Here is a 12415-nt window from a genome sequence, read left to right on the forward strand (position 1 = left end):
TTCCATTTAAGTCAGGGACGGAGCCCAAACCAGAAGAATGGTTCCCTGTGTGTAATATGGCCATGATTAATCAGGCCATATTATTTTTGCATGAACAGTTCTGTTACAGTAAAATGTTGCTATAATATGTTAAAGTTATGGAAATAAATAGGTTCATTGAAGCTAAACAGATCACTTAAATTCAAGGCTTTATTTTTTTCAACTTTCTTTATTCTTAAAAGTTGGTGTTAAATGTTCCTTCAGTCAGTTATTCCCCTGTCGCACTCCATTCATCCAGTTCATCCTCAGTTTGCTTGCTGCAGTTTGCATGCTGAAGATAGAGATTGCTATGATAACATTTTACCTGCTTTGTTCTTTACCCAAGGTGAACACTTGAACAACAGACGTTAATAACTGGTCCCTTGGGAATGTAAATTTTAAAAAAGTGATAAACTACCAAAGAAACTACAATTGTATCCTTATATTTTTCCTAAAATATGAAGTTTCCTGATCCACATTGAATATTCTTTCTTGTCTCTTGTGTCAAAATGACATCACAATTTTAAGCAACGACACTGTTTTAGATGGATTCTACAGTGGTTTCCCCTGTGAGGTAGTTAGCTCAATTAAAATAAAGTGCCTCTTATCTCTAGCATGCTAAGAAACTGCCTGACATTTTAAATTTAACTCTGTTGAAGGCCCATCATCAAGAGTAAGCGTGTAAACAGTAAGTCATTCATTCCTGATTGCATTTTCTGTTGCTCAGCTGGCTGAACCTATTCATATTCTTGTTATTTTAACAGTTTATTTACAGCCTATATTTAAATAATTCCTTCTTCAAAACAAGTTTCTGAAGTGGATAAAAATTTGCATCTTCCTGATGTCACATTAGTTAAAGCACAGAGCAGATATATTCAGCATGTCAAAATATAGGTAATAAATGATCACTGCTGCTGCTGCTGCTAAGTCACTTCAGTCGTGTTCAACTCTGTGCGACCTCATAGATGGCAGCCCACCAGGCTCCCCTGTCCCTGGGATTCTCCAGGCAAGAGGACTGGAGTGGGTTGCCATTTCCTTCTCCAATGCATGAAAGTGAAAAGTGAAAGTGAAGTCGCTCAGTCGTGTCCGAATCTTAGCGACCCCATGGACTGCAGGTTTGCGTAAACTGTTGGGGCACTTTTATTTCTTATTATAGGTAGTTGTGCTTCATCCAGCCCAGTGTTTCTCATGATGTACTCTGCATATGTGTTAAATAAGCAGGATGATAATATACAGCCTTGATGTACTCCTTCCCCAATTTGGAACCAGTCTGTTGTTCCATGTCCAGTTCTAACTGTTTCTTCCTGACCTGCATACAGGTTTCTCAAGAGGCAGGTCAGGTGGTTTGGTATTCCCATCTCTTTCAGAATTTTCAACAGTTTATTGTGATCCATGGAGTCAAAGGTTTTGGCATAGTCAATAAAGCAGAAGTAGATGTTTTTCTGGAACTCTCTTGCCTTTTTTGATGATCCAGTGGATGTTGGCAATCTAATCTCTGGTTCCTTTGCATTTTCTAAATCCAGCTTGAACATCTGGAAGTTCATGGTTCATGTATTGTTGAAGCCTGGCTTGGAAAATTTTGAGCATTACTTTACTAGTGTGTGAAATGAATGCATTCGTGTTGTAATTTGAAGATTCTTTGGCATTGCCTTTCTTTAGGATTGGAATGAAAACTGACCTTTTCCAGTCCTCTGGCCACTGCTGAGTCTTCCAAATTTGCTGACATATTGAGTGCAGCACTTTAACAGCATCATGTTTTAGGATTTAAAATAGCTCAACTGAAATTACATCACCTTCACTGGCTTTGTTCTCAGTGATGCTTCCTAAGGCCTACTTGACTTTACATTCTAGGATGTCTGGTTCTAGGTGAATGATTACATCATTGTGGTTATCTGGGTTGTGAAGATCTTTTTTGTACAGTTCTTCTGTGTATTCTTGCCACCTCTTCTTAATATCTTCTGCTTCTGTTAGGTCCATACCATTCCTGTCCTTTATTGAGCTCATCTTTGCATGAAATATTCCCTTGGTATCTCTAATTTTCTTGAAGAGATCTTTAGTCTTCCCCATTATATTTGGGTTTGAGTAGACTCTGGGAGTTGGTGATGGACAGGGAGGCTTGTCATGCTGCAGTTCGCAGAGTTGTGGAGTTGGACACGACTGACTGACTGAACTAAACTCATAGGTAGTTGACTAATTATTAGATATTTTCATTTAAAGCTAAATAATTTCAGGTCTCAAACTGCTCATTTTTTGTTACTCTTTTTCATATTAAAAAAATCAGTATTTTTCACTTTATAGTGAGAATATAATTTAACCTTGAAAGAATAATTGTTACTGAGCCTCTTACAAGTATCTACAGAGGATTAAGCTAGATCAACTGTGTCTGTTTTTATTTTTAACAGTATATTAAATGAATACATATTATATAAAGGGTATAAAATAAGAGAAACACATGGAAACCAAAAGTTATAAAATATCATATCTATTTCTTGTGTCTTATCTTTTAGTATATTTAAAAAACAATAGGTGGAGGTGTGTGTAGATCAAAGATAAGCTGCTGCTAGATGTTTTCAGAATGCCTTTCTTTGTTCCTGGGGTTGGTATTTTAATTTCTTGAATATTGTCATTAGCAAACTGCCATTTCCAAAACTGTTGGATTATCTATGAGTGGAAGCTCATGTTGGCTTAGGCCCTGACGTTGCTCTGAGAAGAAACTTTTATGGGGCACCTCTTAGTATCATTGTAGGCAGATTTTCCTTGGATGGGCCTCCATATTCCCAGAGGATGTCTTGAGTTACAAAAATCCAAATGGGAGATTTGAGACTGCTCCATCAATTACATTGCTTCACCCTATTTTTTTTTTTATGAATATTTTTAGGAGACTTTGCCTATAGATGTTTTTCTAAAAGTGGTTAATATTGGACTGTCTCTGAGAAATACTGTTTTTATGAGGGATGTGCCCATAGAGTATTATAAGCCTGACCTGTCCAGGAAGGCAGAGCAAACTTATCTTTCTCTTACCTTGCTGGGATTAGAGACTACCCAGAAGGACTCAACCAGGTTGTACATAAAGTGACAACAAGTAGATGAGCAGTGTCCCCTGAATGGGACATATAACCTAGTAAATAACCAAGAATGTGGAGGATTTACTGCTTATTGCTATTTTCTTTCACCCAAGTTAATTTTTTTTTTTAAGTAAGTATTGACTTGAAACACAATAGAAGGAAATAAGTCTTTAATTGAAAGAAAAGGGAGCTTCCTTCAGGAGGGCCAAGTAGCATGCCTAGAAGAAGGAGGGCATGACTAGACTTTTTTCAGAGAAATGATGGGGTTCTTTGGATATATTTGCAGGAGAGTTTCAGTAGCAAGATGACCCATGAGATGCCATATTGGGGATGCCCTGAACAGGTGCCATGGCCAGTGACTTGTGGAGAGGGTATCTGATATCTAGTCTTGGGCTTTTGTTTTCTGCTCATTTTTGGGGGCTCCAAAATCACTGTAGATGGTAACTGCACCATGAAATTAAAAGACACTTGCTCCTTGGAAGGAAAGCTATGACAAATTTAGACATCATATTAAAAAGCAAAGACATTATTTGCTAACAAAAGTCTGTATAGTCAAAGCTATGGTTTTTCCATTAGTCATGTGTGGATGTGAGCGTTGGACCATAGAGAAGGCTGTATGTGTGTGTGTTAGTCGCTCAGGCGTGTCTGACCCCATGGGCTTTAGCCTGCAAGGCTCCTCTGTCCATGGGATTTTCCAGGCAAGAATACTGGAGTGGGTTGTTATTTCCTTCTCCAGGGGATCTTCCCAACCCAGGGATTGAACCTGTGTATTCTGTCTCCTGCATTGCAGGCAGATTCTTTGCCTGCTAGGCCATCGGGGAAGCCTGAGCGCCAAAGAGTTGATGCCGTGGAACTGTAGTGTTGGACAAGACTCTTGAGAGTCCCTTGGACTGTAAGGAGACCAAATCAGTCAGTGCTAAAGGAGATCAACCTTGAATGTTCTTTGGAAGGACTGATGCTGAAGCTGAAGCTCCAGTACTTTGGCCACCTGGCTGATGCCCACTCAAAAAGCCCTGATGCTGGGAAAGATTGAAGTCAGAAGGAGAAGGGGACGACAGAGTACGAGATGGTTGTATAGCATCACTGACTCAGCGGACAGGAGTTTGAGCAAGCTCCAGGAAATGGTGGACAGGGAAGCCTAGTGTGCTGCAGTCCATGGGGTCGAAAAGAGTCAGACACAACTGAGCGACTGACCTGCAGCAGCAGCATAGCAATAACATCTAGCCTCACAAAATTTGCTTAAACTTTCTGGCCTATGTTAACTGAACTCTGTGGGAACTTGAGGAGATGGTGTTCATATTTTTGGCTCATTAGATTTGAAGATGGCTCCAACAGGGCAAAGAATTGGTTACCAGGCACCAAGAAGCCAGGAGCACTGTTCTAGAACCAAAGGTAGAATGGGACAATGAGTCTAGATTTGTGGAATATGTAAGCATTTCCTAGGGATTCTCAGAAACACTGAGTCACAAGAACACAATGAAAGACTGCCTGCAGAAATAGAACAGGTGCTGTGTATAGTAGTTGATTATTGAATAGAAGATAGGAGGAGAACAGATTGCTTTGATATTATCTTTAGAAATACTAAAGGGGTTTAGTGTTTTTAGGGTTTCTTAATCTGGGATCTCCAGGGGCTCTAGGCACAAGCTACATTATAATCAACATTTCATGTATGCATATATTTTCTCTTTGGGAAAAATTTATAATTCTTATTAGATTCTAAAAACAGCTTAGAAATCAAAACAAGGCACAGGTGTATCTCTGGTTATAGCATATTAGCTTCATACATTTTTGAAACTGTTTTCTCTTCCTTTCAATGTAACATTATACTTTAAGTATTTTCTCCAGGTAATAATTATTATTTGAAGGCGTCAATTTTGTTGGCTGCCTCATATTCTAAAATAGAGATAGATTACAACTTATTTAAGCATTATGCTGTTATTAACCAACTCATTTTCTAATTATTTGCTATTAAAAATAATGTAACTGTAGCAAGAAGAATGCTGAAAGTGGCCCTCCAAGCCCCCCTGCCTCAAGTTTTGGAACCTGTGAAGACATGAGGTGTCATCCCCAGGACTTTGTTTTGTATATGGCACAGTTGACCATCAGATGGGAAAATGATCCTGTTCTAATCACATGCCCACCTTTAAGAACAGAGTTTTCTTTGGCAGAGCAGGAAATCAAAAGGTGGAAAGCACAAACAAGATTCTGTGCTCTCTTGCCAGCTTTGATGATGGGCGGTGCCATTTGCTCAGGACTGAAGGTGGCTTCTAGAAGCTGGCTGCAGGGTTTCTGTTCCTGTTCCCAATTTTAACATGAATGTTGTTTTACTGCTGAATATATTGTTTAAAAGTAGACAGTTTTTAATATGATGTTAGAGCTTCCTTAAGCCCTGTGCAGTGTGATCAGGACTATGACTTGGGATATCAGATTTGTTCTAATAGCATCTTCTCTTTTCTCTTTTTTTATGTAACATATAATGAAACAGAATAATTTATGGACTTCATGAGCCAAGTTTGACTATTTATATTTTCTGAGAAAACCAAAAATTTCACAAATTTTCCCAAATAGGTTATGTATAGTATTTTATTTTTTAATCTATGCTACATTGCTACAATTCAATTTTATTTTTTAAAATAATTTTAAAGTGTATTTGCTTTAAAACTATTATATCTTGCAATAATGAAACAGTTTCATATTTTACAATTATCTTTTACATTTATTTATTAATTCTGTTTCTTATTTACTACTGAATAAATTATACTTTTTATTTTAGTATGTATGAGCTTCATCAGAGTAGGACAATGTCCATTGAGCAGCATTGAATCCCCAGTGTCTACAATATACCTGACACCTACTCTGTGGCAATGTATATTGGTTAGCTGAATGAATTAATACTTGTACTTCTTAGATTTTTAAAAAATACATCTGAGTAAAATATTCTATTAAGTAGTGAAATCATATAAGGTGATTAAAATGACTTTGGATCTCAACACTGCTTTGGCTATTCATGTAATCTGTTGATTAGTTGTGTGGCAGTTTTCATCATATTCTAAATATGTTACACCTCGATTATACCTTTCACCCAGTAGTTATGTAAATTAAAACTCCTCAGTCTTCAGGCATTTTGTTTAAATTTTATTAGTAATATTTAATTAGAGAAGGCACTAAATACTACAAATATTTGTAGCCTAATACATGATTAATTTTATAAATTTTTTATAAGTACTTAAATCTATACTCTCTTTGTAGGTCATTTAATGATTTTGCCTTAATAATAGGAATTCTATGGCTTAATTTTATTTCCTTCATTATTTAAAGACCGAAAAATATGTTAATGTCAACTACAATAACTTTAATTCCTTCCTGACATGCTTATTATATGAGTATAACAAATTCATATTTTACACTATGTTGCACATAAAATGTTGTGCTAAATTTTAAGTTTACAATATACTTCTTATGGGAATAAAATGACCCTTATTTGCATTCATTGTTTGAGTCTTGCATTCATATTGTCTGAAGTTAGCACTGTCATCCATACTTGTTTAAAGTATTTTTAAAGCAGTAGTAGTAATGCAGTACAATTTGGTAACTATAGAATATGGACAAGTGAAATGAATGGCAGCTATGTCATAAGGAATGGGAAGGGAGAATTGGAAGTCACAATGGTATAGTACTATCTGAAAGTGATTATGTTAGCTAAAAATGTTTGTTATAAATGCTAGGGAAACCACTAAAATGACTTTTTATTTTTATTTATTTTTTTTTTTTAATTTTTATTAGTTGGAGGCTAATTACTTTACATCATTACAGTAGTTTTTGTTATACATTGATATGAATTAGCCATGGATTTACATGTATTCCCCATCCCAGTCCCCCCTCCCACCTCCCTCTCCACCCAATCCCTCTGGGTCTTCCCAGTGCACCAGGCCCGAGCACTTGTCTCATGTACCCAACCTGAGCTGATTATCCGTTTCACCCTAGATAATATACATGTTTCAATGCTGTTCTCCTGAAACATCCCACCCTCGCCTAAAATGACTTTTTAAAAGGCATAATATACACTAAGAGTTGGGATGAAAATGGTGTGTAATCCTCAATGAAAATCAAAAGGCAGAAAAAAAGAAAAACAGAAGAAATGCAATGAATAAGAAGCAATTGTAAATAGATATTTAATCCAATTGTATCTACAATCATATAAAATACAGATGATCTAAATATGCCAATTAAAAGATGGAAATTGTCAGAATAAAATGTTTCAGATCCAACTATATATTATTTAAAAGAAATTTACTTTAAAGACCAGATACATTAAAAGAGATGGCAAAGGGTATATCATACTAACACTAATCCAAAGAAAGTTAGAGTAGCTCTATTAATTTCAGATAAAGTAAGTTCCAGAACAAGGCAGGGTTTTAGACACCTTTTATTCACCCCGTTGATGAGGAAGGCATTCTTACCTGGAGTTGTAGAATTGGGTGAATACATAGCACCCCGCACTGAACAGATGAAGTCTCAGCGGTTTATTATTATTTTTTTCTTAAATTTTTTTTTATTTTATCTTGGAATATAGTTGATTTATAATATCATGTTAGTTTTCAATATACAGCAAAGTGATTCAGTTATATATGTACATATATCCATTCTTTTTCAGATTCTTTTCCATTTAGATAATTACAGAGTATTGAGTCAAGTTCTCCATGCTTACAGTGGGTCCTTGTTGATTCCTTTATATACAGTAGTATGTACATGTTAATCCCAAACTCCTAGTTTATACCAAATAGACTCACAAACTTTGAAAACAAATGTATGGTCACAGTGGTTTATTAGTCCCATATACCCACACCCCAGGGGAGGAGGACATGCTCCCCAGTCAGGACCACATGGGAACTGCATTTGAGAATGGAGTGAAGGAACAGGCTCTGTGGGGGGCAGGCTTTGCAACATGAAGAGAAAAGGGTGTTTCCGGGCTCCTGTGGGAGGGTGTGTTTAGCTTCTCTGTATAATTCCATCTACTAGCAGAGAACTGAAACCTAATATTCAGGGTAAACTGTGCCTAGTCCCCAAGATAGTGGTTGTTTGGTCAGTAGATTCTCATCTGAGGGAGCAGAATGGGGAGGGGAACTTGTGTTTAGGCCATTTGAGGCCCTCCCAATTATATTAGAAGTCAATAGTACATGTAATATTGGGTCTTAAATTTATATCTTACATCTTAGAAATATTATTAGAGGTAAAGGGGGCATAGTGGGTTGATTCCCTAAGAACCCATAACAATCCTAAATGTGTATGAACTTAACACCAAAGAAGCAAAACCTGTTAACTGAATAGAGAAATAGATAAAGCCACAGTTAAAATTGAAGATTTGAACACCCCTCTGTCAGTAATTGATAAATCAAGCAGACAGGAAATCAGTCCTGATTTTAGACCTGAACAGCAGTATCACTCAACTTGATCTAATTGACATCTATAGAATATTTCATCCTTTTCAGAAAGACAAAATGATAAAGGGGATAATAGATCAATGATTGTTAGGGATTCAGTGATGGGAAAAGAATATTTTAGAAGAGTGAAATTATTCTGTATGTTACTGTAATGGTGATTATGTGGCCCTCTGCAATTGTCTGAACTCTAGAATCTTATAAAACAAAGAATGAAGCTTAAACTGGTGGTCGAATGCAGATCAGCAGGCAGGCGGCCAGAATGATCCATAGGGTTATGAATTAGAGTTGGAGACATCAGTATGGTATAATGTTCATCTTTTCTAGACCCAGATCAATAAATTATAGAAACAGATATGAAAGTAAAACTGAAAACCATTCAATCATGTCTGACTTTTTGTGACCCCATGGACTGTAGCCTGCCAGGTTCCTCTGTTCATGGGGTTCTCCAGATAAGAATACTGGAGTGGATATCCACTCCCTTCTCCAGGGGATCGTCCAGAATCAGGGATCGAGCCCGGGTCTCCCACAATGCAGGCAGATTCTTTACCATATGAGCCACCAGGGAAACCCAGAAACATGTATAGATACGTGTATATTTCAGGATAATGTATGAGACAACCTGGGTGGATCTTGAGGGCATTGTGTTAAGTTAACTAAGTCAGAAACAGACAAATAATAATCTTATTTATTTGTAGAGTCTAAAAAGCACAAACTCATAGAAACAGAGCAGACTGGTGCTTGCTGTGGTGTGGGGTAGAGTGGGATGGGGTAAATGGGCAAAGGTGGTTAATGAGTGTAAAATTCTAATTATAAGATGAAGTTCTGAGCACATAATATATAGCGTGTTGACTGTAGTCAACAAGGTTTTTGTTACTTGAAATTTGCTAAGAGTAAATCATGAAACTTCTCACCACAGAAAGAGGTAATTATGTGAGGTGATGAATATATGCAAACTTACCTTAATGTGGTAACCATTTGCATATGTATATATATGAAATCCTCAAATTGTATACCTTAAAGTTACACCATGTTATATGTCAATTTTATCTCAATAAATCTGGGGAAGAAAGAAAAGAAATAACAGAGGAAAATAGGTATAAGGTTAAAACAGAACTCTCTGTATTATCTAACTTTTCTGTAAAACAATTCTAAGAGATTTATTAAAGTATAAAATCATATTTAAAATTTGTTTGATTTTCAAGGGTGCCTATTCAATAATATTCTGATTTCTTGCCAGTGTTTTGAAAAAATATAAAACAATGGTATGACAAGTGAAGTTATTATTTTAATTTCTGCTACTGGCTATATCCTGGGATATAAATTAATGTGAGAGGAAGAATAAAGTGAACACCTAGGAATGACAGACTTTCTCACCTAACTTTAGCTTACAGCTTGAAGCACTGCTGATGAATTTGATGCTAATTGAATTTCCTTTGAGAGTAGGGAAAGCCAAGACAGGGACTCTGGCCATTCTGAATGGACCCTTAGATTTTCCTGTTTCATAGAATGAAAGAATATTCTGCCTTGCAAGCTTATAAAGTTAATTTATACAAGGCCACATTAAGCCATTCAATATACAGAGTCAAATATTTCCTCAGGCTAGAGTAAGTTTTCTGTGTTATTTTAAAATAAGTACCTTCCTTCCATTTGTTCCTCTCCTTCTTCACTTTCTGCCATAAGGGTGGTGTCATCTGCATATATGAGGTTGTTGATATTTCTCCCGGAAATCTTAATTCTGGCTTGTGCTTCATCCAGCCTGGAATTTCTCATGATGTACTCTGCATATAAGTTAAATAAGCAGGATGACAATAGACAATCTTGACATACTCCTTCTCCAATTTGGAACCAGTCTTTTGGTCCGTGTCCAGTTCTAACTGTTGCTTCTTGACCTGCATACAGATTTCTCAGGAGGCAAGTAAGGTGGTCTGATATTTCCCATCTTTAAGAATTTTCCAGTTTGTTGTGATCCACAGAGTCAAAGGCATTCGCATAGTCAATGAAGGAGAAGTAAATGTTTTTCTGTAATTCTCTTGCTTTTTCGATGATCCAGTGGAGGTTGGCAATTTGATCCCTGTTTCCTCTGCCTTTTCTAAATCCACCTTGAACATTTGGAAGTTCTTGGTTCATATACTGTTGAAGCCTAGCTTGGAGAATTTTGAGCATTACATCGCTAGCATGTGAAATGAATGCATGATGACAATAACTCCACTAGAGACAGCCTTAATTGGAGAAGACTTATAGACCTAAATATAAATACTAATAATACAATTTCTAGGGAAAAAATGGTGACTATTTCTTCAGTCTTAATTTTAGAGAGAAATTCCTTATATGCAACATTAAAAGAATCACCAACCATTATAAAAGAAATTGATGACTTGGATTTTATAAAAAAATAAGAAGTTTTGTTTATTCAAAATCATCTTAAAGGCATTTCAAATACACAGACTTGGAGAAAAATATTTGTAAGGCACATATCAGGTGAAGAAGTTGCATCCAGAACATACAAAGAGTACTTACAGATTAAAAAAAAAAAGATAAATTGCTTAATTTAAACATTGAAAATAGGCAAAATATTTTTTAGGACCCATCACAAATATCTCTCTCTCTTTTTCACCAGTTAGCACAAGATAATGTGCTAATAATTAGTCATAAAGAAAATGAAAATAAACCACAAAGAAATGTGACTTTACTTTCAATAATTTGATTAAAATTAAAATAACTGACATCAACTGATGGAGAAGATTATAGTAACTGAATCAACCTTACTTTAATGATACAAATATAAAATATTAAAGGCTTTTTGAAGAGTCTTTAGACAGTTTTTTATAAAAACATACAGTAAAAATTCTGCTCATGGGTTTTTATCCAAGAGAAATGAAAACACGTGATCCAAAGAGATGGATGAAACTGTTTATACATTAGCCAAAACCTAGATTCAGTCTAATATCCATCCAAAAAAATAGATTAAAACTTTGTATGTAGTCATACAAGGGATTACTACTCAGAAACATTTTTTTTATAAATGTAAAAATTTATTTAAAAAAGTAACCAAACTTGCTCACTAACTATAAATATTTTGGATGGAAAATTACCTACTGCTAGATTGTTTATAATATGGTATTCCTCATGGTTTAGTTATGAGTACTAGCAACAATTAAATAAAAGCAAATTAAATAAACTTTAGGGTTATTTTCTCTTTATAGAAGAATTTAAATATAATAAATCCAGTCAGTCAGGAAGGGATATTGATTTACCATGATCATGGAACTAGGCTCTTCTATCTTGCTCATCTTATTTTTCCACAGCATGGTCACAGAGGGTTACTCAAGCTCCAGCTATTACCTCTACATTCCAGTCAGCAAAGAGGAAGATTTGAAGAAAGTAATAAATTTTCTCTTTAAGAATTCCTCCTGGAAATTTCATCTGCCATTTCTGCCTACATACCATTTTCACTGGACCCATTGGCCACAATTTAGTCACATTTAACTGCCAGGGGCAGGAATATTTACTTTTCTATACTTGGCAACCATATGTTGAACTAAAGGTCAAGGGTTTTATTTTTAAGGGAGGGAAAAAGTAATTAGAAACAACTTTCATTTTCTGCCGCAAAGAAACATTTGAAATATGAGTTTACAGAAATTTAAATAGTGAAAGAATGGGAAAAAATATGACAAAAAAAAAAAAAGTTGATGTAACCATAGAGAGACCACACAAAGAAGTAAAAGGAAAAAAATAAAAAAGTTTTAAGAATTAAAGGGGATCTATATAATTATAGCAATGGCTCTTCAAAATATCAGTGTTATCAGTTCAGTTCAGTCACTCAGTCATGTTTAACTCTTTGAAACCCCATGGACTGCAGCATGCATGCCAGGCTTCCCCATCCATCACCAA

Source organism: Odocoileus virginianus, chromosome 19, assembly GCF_023699985.2.
Source record: "Odocoileus virginianus isolate 20LAN1187 ecotype Illinois chromosome 19, Ovbor_1.2, whole genome shotgun sequence".
Lineage (NCBI taxonomy): Eukaryota > Metazoa > Chordata > Mammalia > Artiodactyla > Cervidae > Odocoileus > Odocoileus virginianus.